The sequence below is a fragment of the Ailuropoda melanoleuca genome, chromosome 3 (assembly GCF_002007445.2).
Source record: "Ailuropoda melanoleuca isolate Jingjing chromosome 3, ASM200744v2, whole genome shotgun sequence".
Taxonomy (NCBI): domain Eukaryota; kingdom Metazoa; phylum Chordata; class Mammalia; order Carnivora; family Ursidae; genus Ailuropoda; species Ailuropoda melanoleuca.
In genome coordinates this window covers 40,352,733-40,365,270 of record NC_048220.1, presented here as the reverse complement: position 1 = coordinate 40,365,270, position 12,538 = coordinate 40,352,733, and the positions used below count along the sequence as shown (strand labels likewise).

The window sequence follows — 12,538 nt, the reverse complement described above, 5'->3', positions numbered from 1 at the left end:
AACAAAAAGGAAAATAGATCCTGGAAAACAACTAACTGCCTATGCCACATGACTACTGGGCTCCAGCTAGTTTAGGCCATGTGCAAATGTGGACCTATTGAGATGAAATGCTAGTTACTCAAGTGAAAATCCATATTTTTATGTGAAATAGTATAATTTTTTGATGTTGCCACGTGATTCAAAAAATGTTCATAGCTTGAGAATCAAAATATCTGTGGTCTACATCCTATCTCTTATGTAGATAAGAGTATAGAAAATCATGAAAAAGGGGCGCCTGGGTGGCACAGCGGTTAAGCGGCTGCCTTCGGCTCAGGGCGTGATCCCGGCGTTATGGGATCAAGCCCCACATCAGGCTCCTCCGCTAGGAGCCTGCTTCTTCCTCTCCCACTCCCCCTGCTTGTGTTCCCTCTCTCGCTGGCTGTCTCTATCTCTGTTGAATAAATAAATAAAAACTTTAAAAAAAAAAAAAAGAAAATCATGAAAAAGATCTGTTACATGTCTTCATGTTGCAACATTTATGCAAAAGGCAAAAAAGGATTTATCTTGGTAGGATGAAGTTGCATGTATTAACAAATGTTTATCCTCAGAGGGGAGACACACCTGCTCCTTACTAGGTACTGATACAGTGAAGAACTATATTCATATTAACTTGTGGGGGGGAGGAGTGCAGGGACAGGGGAAGAGGGAGAGAAAGAATTTTAAGCAGGCTCCATGCCCAGTGTGGAGCCTGATGTGGGACTCAGTCTCACCACCCCGAGATCATGACCTGAGCTGAAATCAAGAGTCAGACACTTAACCGACTGAGCCACCCAGATACCCCGAAGTAGTTTTGAATATATTTTGAAGGTAGAGTTGGCAGAAAAGAAGAGAAGAGTCAAAGATGACTCCCAGATTCTTGGCCTGAGCAACCAAAAGAATAGAGTTGCTATTAAATGAGACAACACAAAAGAAGGGGGGAGGGGCGCCTGGGTGGCACAGCGGTTAAGCTTCTGCCTTCGGCTCAGGGCGTGATCCCGGCGTTATGGGATTGAGCCCCACATCAGGCTCTTCCCCTGTGAGCCTGCTTCTTCCTCTCCCACTCCCCCTGCTTGTGTTCCCTCTCTCGCTGGCTGTCTCTATCTCTGTCAANAAAAAAAAGTGAAAAATCTTTAAAAAAAAAAAAAAAAAAAGAAGGGGGGAGATATCAGGGACTGTATTGTGGACATTTAAATTGGAGATACTTACTAGACATCTGATAGGAGAGGCCCATTAGACACTGAGATATACAGGTCTGGAGTTCAGGAAAGAGTCACAAGCTGGAGATACACATTTGGGTACCATGAGTAGACAGATGGCATTTAAAGCTCCGAGACTGGTTCAGATCACCTGTGGAATGAGTGTACAGAGATGAGAAAAAGATCAAGGGCTGAAACCCAGGCACCCCAACATTTAAAGGTCAGATGAGAGGGAAACTGCTGAAAGACCTGAGAAGGAATGGCCAGGAAAGTAGGAAAAGAGGTGGTCAAGTGTGTTACAGTAATCAACTCTGTCAAATGATGTTGACAGGTCAGCTAAGATAAGGACTAAAAAGGGACCACTGGCTCATACTCTCAACAACTACATCAGCTTCCAGTCCTGGAAGAAGAGCAAGTTTCTCCAGAAGATTTTTCCCTGCCGTATCCCAGTTTGAATTAGAGGAATTTCTCTTTAGTGCTCCTTTGGCATATAACACATATCTATATAATAGCATTTAAGCATTCAACAAAAATATAGCTATTATTTATTATTCCCCAAGTACTACTCTAGGCTGGCAATCTAACAAAAAAATCCTTTCTCATGGAGCTTTCATTTTAATGGGGGAAGAGAGGGCACAGACAATAACATTAAAAAGAAAATTTGTATAGTATGTTGAAGATACTAAGTACTATGGAGAAAAATAATATAGGGAAGGGGTATAAGGAATATAAGGAGTTATAATTTTAAATAATGTGCTCAGAAAAGGTCTGTCTGAGCAAAGAGCAAGCCACATGGGTAGCTGGGAGAATATTACTGGCAGAGGGAACAAAACACAAGCCCTGAGGCAAGAATACGCTGGCCATGTTCAAGAAATAGTAGGGAAGTTTGTGTGGTTAGATCGGAGTAAGCGAAAAGGAGAGTGTAGGAGAGAAAGGTGGCTTATTACCCAAGAAGTTGCCAGGTCTTATCCAGCAAATACCAAAGAGAGGCCAAAGGAAGAGGTAACCATTTCCTGCAGTTCTCACTAAATCAATCTTTAAACTTCAAAGCAATCTAAAATCAAAAATCCTACCATAGATTTTGACGGGGGTGGGGGGGGGGAAGCTGCTCTTAAAATTTACAAATGTTACTCTATGTAAACAATACAACAGTACCTGGCAGCAGTGTATGTATTAACTATTGATATTAACACTACAAGACTGCAAATAACCTACATGTTTATTGATAGGGAGCTGATTAAGTAAATTATGGTTGAGTCATATAATATAGAAGTAAAAGATGAATAATTTTCTATGGAAGTATCTCAAGATATATTTAGTGAAAAAAAATAGGTACACAGCAATGCATATGGTATTTAGTATTTGTATTCAAAAAGACACAGGAAGAATAAACTTCTAAAAAAAAATTCTTTTACATCTCCAGAAGTATATCAGAAAGGCATGAAGGGGCGCATGGGTGGCTGAGTTGGTTAAGCGGCTGACTATTGATTTCTGCTCAGGTCATGATCTCAGGGTCCTGAAATTGAGTCCTTCATTGGGCTCCATGCCCAGCACACTTCCTGCATGAGATTCTCTCTCTCCCTCTGCCCCTTTTCTGCTCGCTCTCTCGCTCTTAAATAAATAAATAAATTTTTATTTAAAAAAATTGGCATGGATGGGAGAGGAGGTGGAGGGAGATTTTTCACTGTATGCCTTTTTGATATGAAAGTTATGTGAATGTGTTACCTGTTCAAAAATAATAATTTTAAAGCAGTTCCAGACAGATTAAAGATCTAAATTTAATAAGAACGAAAACCTAGATTTTAGAAAACAAAAATGAGTACATTTATGACTTCAGAAAAAGGAAATAATTCTAGTATAAGAGGTAAAATGCAAAAGAAAAAATAGGGAAAATATTGATCAACTTAACTACATTAAAAATTTTTAAACTTATGAAAAACAAAAATCCTCATAAATTAAAATATAACCCTTAGATTGAGAAAAGATATTGTAAAACCTATAACTGACAAAATTCGCACAAATTAACAAGAACAATATAAATAACTATGTAAAAAGCAAATGACATGAAAAAGCAATTCAGAGGAGACATCTCAATGGCTAAAAAAAATATGAAAAATGTTTAGTATCCAAGGAATCCTGAAAATATATATTAAAACAACAGTGGGAAGCCATTTCCCACCCATCAGACTGGCAAAAATAGAAGGTTTAAAAACATGGAATGTTGACAAGGATTTGGGGAAAGGTGAACTATTCTATAATGTGGTGGGAGTATAAATTAGCACCACTTAGGAGTAAGTCAGTCAGGGTCCTCAATAGGAAACAAAAAAACTAAATGACTAATTTAAAAAGAAAAGGTGTTGGGGCGCCTGGGTGGCACAGCGGTTAAGCGTCTGCCTTCGGCTCAGGGCGTGATCCTGGCGTTATGGGATTCGAGCCCCACATCAGGCTCCTGCGCTATGAGCCTGCTTCTTCCTCTCCCACTCCCCCTGCTTGTGTTCCCTCTCTCGCTGGCTGTCTCTATCTCTGTCGAATAAATTTAAAAAATTTAAAAAAAAAAATAAAAAATAAAAAATAAAAAGAAAAGGTGTTTATGTTTGTTGAAAAAGTACTAAGAAGCTTACAGACTTCCACAAAGCCTGGATAACAGGCTTGGAAAAAGAGAACAAAGGAATGCCCTGCTGACAATCCAGAGCAAATTTTATGCCAGTAAACTAGTCTGGGGAGCCGTCCATGCCTCTAACAAGCACAATTTCTTGTGTCACTAGATTCAACATCAGTGTCCTGAGTGGGGGAAGGGAGTGGGAGATATCTGTTTGGCCCAACTTTAGTCACAGCCTTGTGCTCTAGCTGCCCAAGAGGCTGGCAGAGTATCACACACTTCAGCTTCTATAATGGGAGGTGAGCTCTGCCTCCTATGAAGTCTTATAATAGAAGCTTCCTCAAATATAGGAAGAGGGTTCAGATTCAGGGCAGCGAAAAAATACCAAATTCCATAGAAAAGAACAATCTATTCCATGACCAGCAATTCCATTTCTGAGTGTAAACCCTAGAAATTTTGCTACATGTGTTCAAGCAAATATTTACTCATATATTCACTGCCACATTGTCTCCAAAAGGGAAAAGTTGGAAGTTACCCAGTTTCATTCATTAGCAAGCAAATGGATAAATGGTTTTACTCATACTGTATAATATCATAATTAAATGAATGAACAAGATCTATATGTATCAACATGAATAAATCCTCAAAAACAGTGGTGACAAAACACAGTTGCAGAAGAATACACCGTATGATAGTATTTACATAAAATTTAACCATATGTAAAATTATATATTTAGAGAGATGCATATAATAAAATAAGAAACACATTCATGGAAATGATACATAGCTACTTCAGGATACCTTTGAGAAAAAGGGGTTAGGGTAGTTTTAACCATAACATTTTATTTCTTTAAAAAAAGGAAAATTTGGTAAATATTAATATTTGGATTGTGGATGATGTCAGTTTCACCCAGATCCCATTGGATTACTTAATGGCCTCAATAAGTCAACTCAGACACAACTTTCTCTCTCAGGTCTGCCTCTGGGGAACTTGATAAGACCATCTATAACACGAGCTCCTACTTCCCCCAACACATGCCAGTAACTCTGCCTTCCCTCTGTTACCTAGGGTGAATGTGCATGTTCAGATCTAAGGTCAAATTCTCTACCTGTGTACCAAATCCCACCCCTCTCAATACTCCAGGACATCACTACAAGAGTTGTCTTCTTTCTGGCCTTCTGAAGTATACAAACATACTGTAAATGCCACTATCTTTAACAACAACAACAACAAAAAACACCAAAAACTCTAGATCCAATTCCCCTTCCTGCCATGAGTGCATTTCTTTGCTCGTTTAGGTCACAAAAGTCTTTGATAGAATTGTCTAAACTTTTCTCCAATTTCTGTCTTCCCACTTACTCTTGAAACTCACTCAAATTAGATTTTCATTCCTTGGACTCCTCCAAACCTGTTCTTACCATGGTCAACCAATGGTTTCCATATTGCTAAATCAATAGTCAACTTCTGATCTTCAGTTTACAGCATTTGACACAGATAAGCACTTCCTCTACCTTGAAACACTTCCTTCCCTTGCTGTAATAAAAGCTGGGGTTATTGTTTAGCAGCTACCCCTCACACTTCCACTGTAGGCATTTCTTTTTTAAAATTTGAGTCATATGATGTCATTTCTCTACTAAAAAATGCTTCCCTTAATTCTTTGATCTCATTTATTACTGATGCCCTCACTTACCCCAATTCAACCACTCTGGCTTCCTTGCTGTTCTGTGAACATAACTATCCCAGGCACACTCATGCCCCAGGGCCTTTAGCCTTGCTGTTCTACCAACTGGAATGCTGTTACCCAGTTGGACACACAGGCTTGCCCACCTCACCTCCTTAATATTTTGGCTCAAATGCCTCCTTCCATTGAGGTCTTCCCTAACCACTTTAACATTGCACCTCCCTATCTCCAACTTCCCTCTCCCCTTTCCGCTCTATTTTTCTTCATAGCAGTTACCACAACATGAACACCACGTATTTTATTTATTCATTTATGGTCTCCAATTAGAATGTACATTCCAGAAATATAGATAATTTTTTTTTCATCTGTTGTCTGTTGAATCTTGAGGGCTTGGAATATAGCAGTACTTAATAAACATTTGTTAAATGAAAGAATACATCTGACATTCTACGAATTTGAAATTTCATCAATATATGTAGATATTTAGAGATAGACTATAGAGAGATAGACTCAAAGGGAAATACAATTAAGTAAATGTCTCCAATTCACAAAGGATCTTCCAAATCTAATAAACTATTTGTTTATGTTTTTATTATAAAAGCAGAGTTAACCTAAAAGGAAGGAGAACGCTTGAGTTTCCTTGACTTCAACGTTCTCTTAATCTTAAGCTTTCATCTGTTTTGCATTCCTTTCAATGGCTACTATGTGCGTTCTCAACATTTTACACAAAACATTTAAAGCCTCTTGTTCAATGCAATAGGGTTAGGTGTGGAAGGCAAACAGTATGTGTGGAAAATATGCTTCTGGCCCACCGAATATTCTCCCTATGCACCATTCCTGGTCGTCTGGATCCTTTGTCAGGATTCCATGCTTGAAACTTAGAGCACAAACCCAGAGGCCACGCTTGTGAGGAGCTTGGGTCGGGACTGCAGCCTGTCAGGTTATTTTTCAAATTTCTAGAAGACTACTCAATTCCAGTTCTTGGTTTTGCTTCCTAAGCACGGAACTTCTTCGGACTTCTGTTTTGCCTCCCAGCTGTTGATGCCATGACCATAACTAGCCACAAGGCCAGGTAAGTTAAAAAATAATGGAGCACGCATACACATACCTGACGTTCATCCTCGCTCCACTCCCCAAGCCCACAGTAGCAGATAAGGAGAAATCAGTTTGCTAGACTTTGTTCTCTGCAGCAGCTAGTGTGACTAACCAGGAAGAAAGTTAACTTAGATTTTATATTTGTTTCCACTGCTCTAAAAACCCCCTCCACTCCCCAGTATTTGCAGCAATTTTGTCCAGTTTCTTATTAAGCAGGGATGGAGCTGACCCAAATTGGGCTTCTCTCCTTGGTTGGGTCTGGCCTCCATTTTAGATATGAGTTAACCCTCCGAAAAGCTTTATCAGAAGCAGGAACTCCCCCTGCCAACCCCCCCACCCCCCCCCAGCCTCACCTTGGCCAGGTTTTCCTCATTTCATATTTTTCTACAATTCATTCCTGAGTCATGCATGACGACAACTTTCACACAATTTACGTTACGTCTCCAGATGACCTCAGGTGATGGCAGGGGTGATCAGAAAGAAATGTAACAGTCCAAAGGTCAGACCCCATATCCCAAAGTGGCCCGCAGTCCCTCGTAGCGGGCCACGCTCCGGGGGTCTGGGCGCGGAGGAGAGCGGAGGCGGGGCGCTCGCTCCGGGAGAGCGGCTGGCTCCTCCCTCCCACCCCTCGCGGGTACCTGGCGGCCGGCGGGGGCGGTGCTGCGCGGCGTCACGCGGCTGGGTGGGAGAGCCGGCAGGTGACACCCCGGCGCCGCCTCCCCTTTTCCAGCTCGGTTGGCGGCAGGGGCAGCAGGGGCCGCTGTGAGGAGCTCCGCGCTCGCGCCGCCGCCGCCCGCCGCCGCCGCCCTCTGCTCCCGCGCGCGCCGGCCGCTTCGGCTCCGCTCCCCGCGGGGTGAGTGCGGGACTCCAAGCCCGCGGGCTGGGGCCAAACTTTTCCGGGGCGCGGAGAAGCGATGGGGGAAGGGAAAGAGATCCCGTCGGCAGGGGTCCGGAGCAGCCGGATGGAGGGACCTGGGCGCGGCGCGCAGGCAGCGGGATCCGGGTGCGGGAGACTGGGGATCCTGGCCAGGCCCGCCGCGGGCTGTGGGGAGGCGCTTCGGAAGTTCTCGCACCACGGCCTGTGGGTGCGGAGGGCGAAGGCCCTTGCCGCGTGAGGGTGAGCTGCTGCGCTCACCTGCACGCTCCCTGGGAGCCCCCCGCCGCCTCGGCATCCCAAAGGGCGGGTGCTCCCGGACCGCCTCGGAGCTTTGAGCCTCCCGGAGCGCTCCCGGGGGGCGGGGGCCCTGCTACTCCGGCCGGGAGGGCTCGCTGGTGGGACTGGGAGAAGGACCTGCTCGACCTTGGACACCGAGGTCACTTTCCCAGCTCGGGATCTGGCCTCGCAAGCCCCCCACCCTCCACCCCCCAAATTCCCGAGCCCCTTTCTTTCTGCTTCCTTCCCCTCTGGGGGCGCTTTTCTGTCCTCGAGGCCGGAATGAACTTGGGGGGCTGCTCTCGTAGCGTGGCGCTGCCTCTTTGGCTCCCTGAGCTGAACTGTGTCCCGGCGACTGCCCCTGGCTGAGGAGGGTGATGAGTATTGAGCCGTAGAACAGGTCGTGCTGGAGATGGAGATGGGAAAGCCTGTTGTTTCAGCTTCCAAGGTATCGTTGGTTAGGAAATTGGCCTTTCCCCCCTCGTCAGTCAGCGCTGATTCAAACTTCCCGGATGCGGAGCGAGCTCTCCTTCGAGCTCCCTGGGGAGCCGGGACAGGAAGGGTCCGTTCTTACCCCTGTCCAGCTCCCGGTGGGGCTGGGGAAACACGGCCCACGCCGACTGAAGAATCGTTTCGGCGAGCCAAGGCTTTCCTCTCTTGCTGAGATAGCTCCTCGGAAAGCGTTTTTACTTAACCGCATACTCGCAGGTTACTTTGTTTCACAACTCCCATTTATCTTTCAGCTGCTGACAAGCATCCATACTCTGTGATTACCTCCGCCTTCTTCCTGCTCTCTTCCTTACTAATTCCCTCACTTTGTAGTTTCTGCTCCTACTACTGGCCAGAAATTGTTCTCCCCAAGGTCACCGAGGACTAGCAAAATCTTTTCCTCTCAATGGCAGGCATTTATTTAGTGTTTATGTGACGGGCACGGTTCTAAGAACTTACATTAACTCTTAATCCTCGCAAGGATCCTGTGAGGTTAAAGGATTATGTTATCGTCATTTTACGGATGAGGAACTGGATACCTCGTAACTTGCCCATGATCACACAAGTAGCAGGAAGGGATTCCAACTCAGGAGCTCTGGACCAACCACCGTGCCTACTGCCTCATCTAGCATTCCTTTCTTCCTCTTTATTTCCTGAAGTCCTGACCTGAGCTCTTTGAAGCATCCCTGACCAGATTCTCATTCTCGGATCGCTCTTGTGTGGCTTTGTACTAGTCTAGGTTCTTTTTATTTATTTATCATTATTTATTTAGAGATTTCACAGAACCCTTTTACTTCAGTTATCACCTCTAGTTATGTGATTTAATATTCTGTGCTTTTCATGTGTCTGAATCAATTTTAGAGCTGCATCTGTCAATTTATACTGTAATATTCCTTGTGGACTTGCCCTCTTTTGCCTCAAAGCATTTTGAATTAATATCATTTATGTCAGGGGCCCCATCATTACCCTAGTCACTCAGGTGCAAAACTCAGCGGTCCTGTCTCATGTCATCTCTCTCCCGATCATGATACCTCTCCAACTTTTACCTTGTCTCTTCCTTCTAGCTTTCATTGAGCCTTACCCCCTCCCTCACACTTCTTCCCCAGTCTCCCTGTTCCCTACCTCTGAACACTCATTTATCACCTATCATTTGTCATTTTCTCCTGTTGGGTATCTTCTCTTGTAAATGTTCCATATCCACAGAAATATTGTAAACAGCTTAGGACATTAAATCTTCAGGCCTTACATGTAGTAGTTGCTCCATTAACATTTGCAGGATATGATGCAATATGAATTAAGGTAATACACAGGTGCAGTTGATGATGGTAGAAACTTTTTTGAAAATTTTAAGCCAGGTTTTAAAGGGTGTTAAGGATTTTGCGTTGGTAGAAATGGAGGAGCTGGCAGACGCTGTGGGAGAGGAGAAAAGCCTCTGCTGACTTCATTTCTGCAGCTAGGAATCCAGTTATCCTGGCTAAGCATTAGTTAGTAATGTAGCCATAGGACCATATCAGTGGACAGTTATGAATCCCAATCTTACCTTAACAAAACAAGACATGAAACCAACCACAGTAACTTATAAAAGAAAAAGCCATCTTTTATTGCAAAATATAACACATACATATAAATCCATGAAACATAGATGAAGAGTTGACCACAGTAGACATATTTAGCAGTGGGATGACTGTCTTCTTATTCTGGCAGGAGATGTGATGATAGTGGGTTGAGACTGCAGACACGCCTAATAGGAACTTTTTCCCAAAAGCTCTGTAAAGGTGATGTGAGCCTGGACTAGTCCCAAGAGGGTGTCACGAAAGAACTGGCTGTGCTTGCAGAGGTTTGAAATGAGGAGAAGAGGAAACCAAGGAGGTACTTAAAGTGAGACTAGGGAACCAAAGAGAGTTTTGACCCATTGAGAGCCATTCTACCACAGTGATGTGTTGCAATTTTGCCTTTGTCTCTCTACATTTTTCTAATTATTATCTGATGTTTCTATTAGCTAATGTTTTTCTATTAGCTAATTAGCAAATCTGATTTCCAAAACGCCTTCTGTTTGTGTTATATTCTAGCAGTTGTAATGTACTAATCCTCTACTATTGAACAGGTATCAGCAACACTTACAAACAACCTGTTACAGTAATACTTACCTTTGCAGTTGGGTCATTTTATGAATTGGGGTTTGTTTCTTTATGTCAGACATTGGAATGTACATAAAAGAAAATCCCTGTCCTCAAATTATTTGTAGTTGAGTGGAAGAAATAGGACTTTTCCTAATTTGTTAAATTGTTTATTCTCCTTGGTGTGCTATGTATGCAAACATCAGTTTTAGGATATAGAAGAATGCTATTTACCGAACAAATAATTTTGGAGACTTTGTATGTCTGTTACATGTTAAATTGAGAACTAACCTTGAATTTTTTTTAAGATTTTATTTATTTATTTGACGGAGAGAGAGACAGCCAGTGAGAGAGGGAACACAAGCAGGGGGCGTGGGAGAGGAAGAAGCAGGCTCATAGTGGTGGAGCCTGATGTGGGGCTCGATCCCATAACGCCGGGATCACGCCCTGAGCCAAAGGCAGACGCTTAACGACTGCACCACCCAGGCGCCCCTAACCTTGAATTTTAATCTAACACATCATATAGCATGGAAAGAAGCCTGCGATAAATACATTTTGAGAGAGGAGTATATCTTAGATGTGTTTCTGTCACTCATCCAATTTGGACTACTCACAAGTTATGAAAAAGTTGAAAATGAATGCAAATTTAGCATTTTTAAGACTGATATTCTAAAAAAATCACCATTTCCAATTTTTCCTAATTTAAATGTATTAAAAACACCTGTTATTACATTGGGAAGTAAAATTATCTGTTTGGCTAATGATAGAAGTAGCCACACCATCATAAATACTTCTAAGCAGGCTATTACTGAGATGAACTAAGTTACCGTATCACATATAGCATACAGGTCTGCCGTGTAAAATACAAATTTTCATCCGTCTTGAGAAGCAGCCTCACAGCCTTTGAACACAAGCAGTCTAGCTTCTTCTTCCTCTCTGAGATAAGGTACTAGAGCTAAATCTAGTTGAAATTAGGGAGTTTTGGAAGCTGTGTATTCCACAAACATTTAAATGAGTGCCAGTTTTGTGTCAGGCAAAGTGATAAGCAAAATGCCGAAGCCACATCAGGGTTTCAGGGAGGTAAACAGTTATGGTGCAGTGCGATCAACTATGAGCAACACAGATATTTGGGGAAGCTGAGTGGAAGAAGGCAGACACAATCGTCTTCTTGAGCCAAAAGAAGAAAGAGTGGGAGTTAGGGCAGCAGAGAAATGAGGTGAGGGCAGGAAATCAGATTGAGGCTGAGAGAAGGCAGATGCCTTGCAGAGAGTGGAAATAGTGTGAAACAAGTGCAGAGGAGGGTGTGAGGTGAGATTGCCTAGGCCTGCAGTTTGCTGAGAGCCTAGTTTGACCTGAAGGATTTGGATTTTCTCCTAAAATCGGCGGGGAGCCATTGAAGACATGCAAGAAGGTGAAGGGCCTGTTCACATTGGAATTTTAAAAGCATCCCTCTGACATTTGTATCTTCACCTTTCCAAAACCTCTCCTCCTGGTGGAGGCTCTCTCTCTGTCTCCTCTACCTGACAGCTAGCTCATAGCTTGTTTCTCTTTGGAAAGGACAGCCACCTTCAGTGTTTATGTTAGATATCTTGATTATGCTCTGTTGGCATAACAATTTTGGAACAGAAAATAAGCTTTTATGAGTGTCCTTGTGCCACATGTTTATAAAATGCTCAAGCTTGCATTTAAGTTTTCAATCTTCTATTGATGAAAATTTTGGCATCTTTTAGGTATCATGATAATTGCAACAAGGCACTTTACATGCATTTTCTCATGAATCCTCAGAGACTGGCAAGGTCTGTATCATGATTCTTGTAGTGCACATGGGTGCAGAAACGTGAAGAAAGGTGCTCAGGTGAAGAAAGCAGACAGGGTGCTCAGGATACACTGTTGGAAGTATGCAGCTAGGGACTGAACCCAGGTGAAACTACAATGTTTAGGTTCTTCCCACTCTGCATTGTAAATCTGTGGGTTGATATTTTAGAGGGTATAAGACACACTAGGGTTCTGATATGCTATAGTAGTTTGGTGAGGGCATAAGGGCAACCCTAAAGATAAAACTGATTTAGATTTTTCAGGGTCACTGGTAGAAATGGGAGAACTAGAAAAAGAGCGTTTGGCTAGTAGTTCCTCATGTAAATACAGCCCCTTCTCCTTTCTGTCCCAAATTTCTGGGTTTTGTCTTAATA

The 12,538-nt window shown here is 43.0% G+C and overlaps 1 protein-coding gene across 1 annotated transcript in view; it reads left to right on the top strand.

Annotated features, from left to right (window-relative positions):
- The first annotated feature begins 7,246 nt into the window (after nucleotides 1-7,246).
- Nucleotides 7,247-12,538, top strand: part of ELOVL7 (ELOVL fatty acid elongase 7) — a 79,229-nt gene continuing 73,937 nt past the window's right edge. Inside the window, exon 1 of the mRNA XM_034656264.1 lies at nucleotides 7,247-7,443. The gene's annotated coding sequence lies outside the window, so the exon portion shown is untranslated. The remainder of the gene's footprint in view (nucleotides 7,444-12,538) is intronic.